At 43.8% G+C, this 8,162-nt stretch overlaps 2 pseudogenes; one reads left to right on the top strand and one right to left on the bottom strand.

Annotated features, from left to right (window-relative positions):
* Window positions 1-3,031: 3,031 nt before the first annotated feature.
* On the bottom strand, window positions 3,032-5,747 carry LOC148033927 (uncharacterized; annotated as a pseudogene).
* Window positions 5,746-7,886, top strand: LOC148033926 (uncharacterized; annotated as a pseudogene).
* Window positions 7,887-8,162: the final 276 nt, after the last annotated feature.

Raw genomic sequence — 8,162 nt, 5'->3', positions numbered from 1 at the left:
AGAGAGGAGAGAGAAAAAGAGATAGGGAGGGAGAGTAATGAGAGGGAGAGTAGAGAGAGAAAAGGAAATGAGAGAAAGAGAGGAGAGAAAAAGAGAAATATCATTATACCTAATAGGGAAAGAGAGAACGAGAGGGTGAGGGCGAGGGAGGGAGAGGAAATGAGAGAGAGAGGAGAGAGAAAAAGAGAGAGTGAAGGAGAGGAATGAGAGGGAGAGGAGAGAGAAAAAGGAATGAGAGAGATAGGAGAGAGAAAAAGGAATGAGAGAGAGAGAGAAAAAAAAAGAATAAGAACAAAAACAAATTGTTTGTTGTAATGTAGACAAGATGGAAAATGAAGAAGGTCATGTTGTTCAAAATTACGAGGTGTATCTTAATCAGCATGTCCCATGTCCTTGCTCTCAATGCAAGTTGGCAGTTAGACGAAAACACAGATTGTCTATAGAACACGTACGACGATTTGGCGAGTTTCAATCTAAGATCATTGATCAGGCAATTGCGGATTTTTAGCAAACGGTAATTTGAAGTTAATATCAATCATGCATTGTACTTGCAAGCTAATTGAATACCATATACAATAAGATTGGGTCTTGCTGGCAAATTTTCTATCCAGGGAGGTGATGTCTCATCCCAAGGGGGAGTGCACCCTTTGCGGCCAATTAGAAGAGTACGTGGGCGTGCGATAGATGGAGTGCAGGAGCCAATCCACCACTCGCAAGGCCAATCTATATCGGCAATGCCAGAGGAGACAGGCAACCTTCCAGACCTACCTACAATCTTGGAGCTTGAGATGGAGGCAATGATCGATGCATTGATTCCCATGGATGTCGAGACTTCAGATCCGCTTAGAGAGGAAGCTTCCATACCATTATATGATGGGTGCCGAGTATCTCGGTTGAAGACACTGCTTGCACTCTTAAGTGTGCAAGCAAAATACGGGTGGAGCGATACGAGTGTGACCGAGTTGTTCAGGTACCTTGTACATACACTTCATTGATTTTTTTTCGGCACTATTATTACAAACATTTGTGCTTTTTCAAGGTGTTTTATGATTTTCTTCAGGTTATTGAAATATCATATATTACCACCTGCAAATACTATGCCTGAGTCTCATGATGATGCACAACATGTTTTACGGAAGCTTGGCATGGACTACAATAACATCCATGCATGTATCAACGATTGCTGTCTGTTTCGAGGAGAATACGAGACTATGGAGACATGTCCAAAGTGTGGTGCTCACAGGTATCGACAGGACTTGGAAGGGCAAACCATCCCTCAAAAATTTCTCAAACACTTTCCACTTATCCCCCACATAAACCACATGTTTCGTATGTCCGGCATGGCAAGCTTGACAACGTGGCATGCGCAGAATAGGTCCACAGATGGAGTTCAACGAATATCAGCAGATTTGCGCGCATGGAGCCACATTGACTCTACCTTCCCAGGCTTTGCCCGAGAGCCAAGGAATCTTTGGCTCGGTCTTGCAATGGATGGCGTGAACCCATTCGGTCTGCGCTCAACTTCTTACAGTGTGTGGCCTATAGTCCTTATCAACTACATTATCTCTCCATGGCTTTCTACGAAGAAAGGACATCTCATCCTTAGCTTGCTCATCCCAGGCCGCTACAAAGTAAAAAATATGGACGTATATCTTCATCCATTAGTCGATGAGCTTAAGATTTTATGGGAGGAGGGGATCACTGTGCAAGATATGAGCAGGCGCGATGGTCGGCGGTCAGCCAATATTCGAGCCATTCTCATGTGGACGATGCATGACTTTCCGGGATTGGGAGAGTGCTCAGGTGAGCAAGCCTTCATTCTCGCTTGTAATATCTATATTTTATCTCGTTCAATCAAGTATTCACTAGGTCGTGGTGTTGGAACAGGTCTGGTTACCTTAGGTTATCATGCATGTCCATTGTGTGGGCCACAATTAGACTCCCGAAGCCACAGTTAGACTCCCGAAGGTCACGAACCATGAAGAAGATGGTATATCAAGGACACGCTGCTCTCTTGCCGGAGGATCATGAACTCAGGGAAGGTTTCCTTGAACGAAATAGATTTTGAAAAAAAATGGACAGATTTGCGCGACACCTTCGGGATTTCTCAAAATAGATTCTGAAAAAAAATGGACGGATTTGCGTGACACCTTTGTGTTGCCGGCCCATTGTGAACAGGTGCATGGACTCATTTGCTTGCTAATTGTATTACGACATGGTTTATGTCACAATGGTTTGAACTCTCTTGTATGTGTTTGTGAACAAGTAATCTTCTATCCAAACCCCCGACAACCTCGATGGTGGTATGTTATACCTTCAACTCCCTGAAGTGCGAGAGTATATGATCAAAGCGATGTTCCGAGCATAGATGAAGATACTATGCAAATAGAGGGGTCGATATTGCAAGGGGTGGAGGCTGTCGAAAGCTTGGAGCCAGCATCGACTAACAATGATGGAAATACAGGAGTCTAAGAATTCTTTGAGAATGAAGCGGACTCATTCTTTTGTGGTGACATGTCTATCGACCTTCCAGTGTATGCGGAGTTGTGTCAGGAGCACTACAACACAATGCCGCCATATACACGTCCATTACACGCGAAAAGTTACGGGCGCGTGTATGGTCGTTTATACTTACAGCAATATCGGGCGCGTGTATACATGCATGTAACAGCGCGTGTATATGCGCCAAGTTACGAGCGCGTGTATGGTCGTGTATAGTTACAGCAGTATCAGGCGCGTGTATAATTGCATGTGAGGGCGTGTGTATTTGCGCGTTAAGTCTGTCATAATACACGCTCTGTTACACGCGACACAGAGCCTAACTACAGAAATCCATTTCTTTTCAAAACAGAAAACCATTAAGTTTTAAAAATGTCATTGTGCATTGCAGTGTTTACAAACCATTACAAAATCCCACTACATGCACTTACAACAACCTAATATATTGAAAAATATATCTTCATATGGTTATTGAAAGACAAAGTATACAATAGAAATGTCATGAATTTGGAACAATACAGTGATGGATTGGTTAGGGTTCGATCTCATCTTCAATAAGATCCATCCTTGCCAAACGATCAACATCAATATCCATTTGATCAATTTGTAAGGCTACGATTAAATTTATTCTACTATCGCTATTTTGCCCATTGATAATGGTACCGATGCCTTGATCATTCTCATCATCATCACCATCATCCTCAATGGAAGGGTCATCCTCATGATCATGAGAAATGGCACGCTCATCCTCATTATCATGATCATCTACATTGGCATGTTCGACATCATCTTCTTTGCGGCTTGCCACATCCTCCATATGCTCCATATCAGTGAATGTATTATACATTACTTTGGAACGTGGTGCAATAGGGATGACATACCACCATTTACTGTCATGCACCATTGGCAGATAGATAACCTGCTCAAATACACATAATTCATTAATTAATTAGCATATCAAAAGTCAAGGGGTGCGCGAGCTTAGATATATATGTACATGAAACACATTTGTAAAAAAATGCATACCTGCTCACATTGTTGTGGCAATACGAGCCTATCTTTCTTTGTTTGCCAAAACTTTGTAGAGTCAATAGTTACATAGCCACTTGCATGGCGTTTTATCGTTGCGTTAGGCCCTTTTTCCACCACGTTCATTTGCCATTTGACATCCAAAACATACACAAAGAAGCGGCGAAAGTCAAGTCTGTATATGTCTTGGATTGTGCCACAATAATCATCCATTTTTCCATTGGCTCCCTCAAAGCTACTAATGACACCGCAATCTTGTGTATTCCTCTTTTCATCTATTCTTTGTGTTCGAAAATGCTTGCCTTCACACCATATAGCATTGAACATAGTGCACTGGACCAAAATATAAGCAATATCTATGTAAGCAATTAATGTGAATAAATATGAAAAGCCAATCACTTACAAAGAATGCAAATTTACATTTGTTCTATGTACCTTTTACATGCATCCTCGTGCATACTCCCATTCTTCCGCCGTGATATGCAGCCCCTCATCTCTCTCTGCTCTCTCCATTTCCTCATGCAACCAATCAACATGAATATCATTCGGAAGTGTTGCTAGATGCTTAGGGTACGCCTTACGAGAGCCATGTTGCCTCCGAAAGAGAGCTCTGTCTGCTTGCCTTTTTGTCTTTGCATCCTCGTATCTTGTAACCCATCTGCTCATCACATCACTATTAAGGATGCAAGTGAAATTAAGATCATCAATCAATGTTCTCTCAATTACTTTGCTCTGTCCTTTTCCTTGAGGCACAATAGACGTCATCCTCAAGTCCTCTTCATTGCTCCATAGTCGCGGCAAAGAGCTATCCACCTGATCAAGAAATTTTGATATATATACAAGAGACTCTTGTATCAACCAACCCTCAGCCATGCTTCCTTCGAGCCTTGCACTTTGCCTCACAAAGTCTTTTAAGGTCTTCATGAAGTGCTCTAGGAAGAACATCCAACGGGCATGCACAGTGCCACATAAAGCAATTTCATCCACTAAATGCACAATGAGATGTAGTTGACTTGTGAGAATGGTTCGCAGAAAAGTCTCCTCTACCATACAAACCACCTCCACTGCCATAACACGCGCATCATCCAATGTGGCTGGATCAATTGCTTTGGAACTAACATATCTGAAAAATGAATGCACAGTACGTTATACCTCATGCACATCCATTTTGCGATCATCCCTAAAAAGATTCCGCACCATGTCATCAAACACTTCCTCTTCCACAACTTCGTGGGGTGCAGGGCTATTGTCATCCCTTTCCCACTCATCTCCGACAACAGATCCCGAAGCTCCAGCATCATCTCGTCGACGCTTTGCATGCTCTCGCCGTGCGTATGGCACCATGTTAGGGTGTGGTACTGCATCCTGCTTCAATCACAGTATATATATTACAACGCGCTCCATTAATTTGCACACCATGAGTTATTTTAATACTTTCAATTCACATCTTCTCACCTCTAAACCTGTTTGAATCCATTCTCCATACATCGATATGTGATTCAATGTAATTCGACGCGCTCGTACAATGCACCCTTGACATCGATTACACGTACACTTGATCCTTTGTGCCAGCCACACGTCGCGATCACGATGACGCATTGTCTCATCCTCACCAGAACTGCTTGAAGAGGATGATGACATGCTATGTCCAAAATAACCAATACAGAAGTAGGATCAGTTTTTAGTGAAATCATACACATCCTATGCCTCTTTCAAAAGCCCTCTTTCAAAACACTTCTTCTTCTTCTTTCTTTGTCGCTACAGTACCTCTGCCTCCAGCTCTTCCAAACCCCCGAACCTGCCTCTTCCAACCAGCCTTCTCCCTCTTGGACTACCCAAAAGAAGCAAAGGGTGCAGACAACACAGAAAGGGAGAGAGAAGCAAGAATCAACGAACTCACTTTTCAAAGACTTTTCAAAGAGGTTGGTTGTCGTTTGTTTGTTTTGGCAAATCTGTCGCTTTCTTTCTTTCCACCCGTGCTATGTGTACTTGAAAGCGACAGAGGATAGAATTTATAAGTACATCTAACCGTTTCGATGGTCGGTCCCTTTCAAAATTTTTATCGTCGGTACCGCGTGTAGCAGCGCGTGTAGACTCGCGTCTGGTCTGTGTGCACAGACAGTACACGCGATTTTACACGCGGTTCTTTTCACGGGCCGGTACACGCGTTGTGTCTGTTCATTTTTTTCTCGAGTTTGAGCTGCAAATTTGGGCACCATGTCTGTTCATTCTTTACTCTTGAGTTTTAGCTGCAAGTTTGGACTTGGATTGCGGTGTTTTTCATGAATTTCGTCACTAATTCGAAATGAACTTCTTCTTTTAGCTTATGATCTTCTACTAATTCGATGTCCGTCAAGATAGAGGAAAGAGAGAGGAAGGAATTCATACGCATTCTATATGTGCTTAACTATTTCTCTCTTGACCGATATGGTCCGTTAAGATAGAGGAAACAGAGAAGAAGGAATTCACACACATTGTATATGTGCTTAACTATTTATTTCTTGACAAACGACATCCGTCAAGATAGAGGAAAGAGAGAAGAAGGAACCCTTGTGTATGTGTTTAGTCATTTCTCCCTTGATGGACAATGTCCGTCAAGATAGAGGAAAGAGTTTTTGTTTTTCATGAATTTCGTCACTAATTCGAAATGAACTTCTTCTTTTGGCTTATGATCTTCTACTAATTCGATGTTTGGTATTGTAAGAGATATGTTTATTTTCTAGAATGGTAGATATATGTTGTAGGTTATATATTGTAGGAGATATATTGAGGAGATATATTGTAGGAGATATGTTTATTTTTTATATGCATGTTTTGCTTGGTTCATTGAGGCGGAATTTCGACGCTTTGCAGATTCTTCATGGATCCAGGCTCTTCCTCCGATCCGTGGGCATACGCCACTTGGATGATGGAGATGATAAACCATTTTGGGCGCCATCCTAATCCAGTGGAGCTGACAGAGTATATGTATGCCCATCCTCCTCCTAGACTCCCAGGTCACACCGCGCCCCCTAGTACACAAGCCTCTCCACTGCCGTCTACGCCTGCGAGTCCGGCGAGACGTACCCCTGCGCATACACGCTCACCAAGGAGACACACCCCTGCACGGACACACTCACGCACACCCTCCTCTGTACCGTCACGTGAGGGCTCACGGCCACCATCACGTGCTCCCTCACAGCCACAGTCACGTACACAGTCACGTGCAGCCACCCCTAGTCATGGCTACTCCCGCAGTACAGATGAGAGCCGACGCCGCAGTAGGGAGAGCGGGAGTGGAGGATGCGGCGGGTGCTTTGGTGGGGGGGGTAGTAGGGCACGCGGTGAGAGAGGGCATGGAGGGAGGCATGTACGAGGAGACAGTGAGGAGTCGGAGGAGGCGAGAGAGGTGGAGGGAGAGATTTTCTACAATGTTACGGATAGGGGCGGGGTAGTCATGGATGCGAGAGGGAAAGAGGTGATGGAGTATATGCGGGGGGTAGTTTCAAACATGTATAGAAACTGTTTTGTAAAATTTAAAGATCAGGATAGCCGGTTAGTTAGGGAGGTCCTAGATAGTGTACATAGTCGGTACCCCAATCCCCCACGAGCGACATTCTCGGATGTATGGGGAAGGACGCGAATAAGGGAGATCTTAAGTAATAAAAGATCTCACCTTAAGAAACTCGCGTACGATGATGGGGTGAATGTAGCTGCGGGTGGCTATCCTTGTGAGAAACCTGCCACTGCCCACAAACGCGAGTGGAAGGAGGCAAAGAAGCGCGCAGAGGGAGGCGTGAAGAGTAGGCAGCATGTGGAGGCACGACGGATCTAGATGGAGACCATTGGATCGTCGCATTTCGGATCTGGCGGCGTCGAGTCATGGGAGGCAGAGTTCGTAAGTAACTTGCCTCTTTATTTGATTGTTTGCCAAATTCATTGATTCTATGATTGTTTTGATCTTACAAACTATCTTGATTATGTTACAGCGACGGGTTATGGGGAGGAGGCCCACAGCCCACGAGACTGGGTATGCTCGCCGCAATAGCAGACGTGACACGTGGGCCATCTTCAGAAACGAGGGACGTATTACGGATGCGCAGTTTGACGCGGCCATGAGACCATACGGTCGACAGGTACTTGAAAACTCTAAATGAATGATTTCGGTTTATTTAATTGCATATATATGTATACTTACATACGGTATATTTCTTGAACAGGCACAAGCTGCTGATGCTCCTGCCCCTGATGATCCAGCTGCCACTGCTGATGTTCCTGCCACTGCTCCTGGTGGAGGCGAGCACCACTCATCGGAATATATCGATGCGAGCTCCTCTGATCATGGAGAGAGCACAGGGTCCTCATCATCCTCTGATTAGCTTTCAGAATACTGTAGGATGTGGTTGTACAAAAAAATTTTGTAACTGAAGCCATGGGCTTTTTTGCACCTAGCTCCCTATTTGACTTTGTATATATTTGTTCCTAATTAAAGCCATGGGCTATTTTGATATATGGACTCCCTTGTACACAAATGTATCATGTATTGACAATGTATTGAATCATGAGTCTTGAGTCGTGTATTAAGTTTTAGATAGTAATATTGAATCGTGTATTCATAGAGAGTGAGTCTTGATTCGTGTCTTGAAATCTAAATC

The sequence above is a fragment of the Lygodium microphyllum genome, chromosome 7, assembly GCF_053477565.2.
Source record: "Lygodium microphyllum isolate KBCC chromosome 7, Lygodium_microphyllum_v1.1.10, whole genome shotgun sequence".
NCBI classification, from domain to species: domain Eukaryota; kingdom Viridiplantae; phylum Streptophyta; class Polypodiopsida; order Schizaeales; family Lygodiaceae; genus Lygodium; species Lygodium microphyllum.
This window is presented reverse-complemented; position numbering and strand designations above follow the sequence as displayed.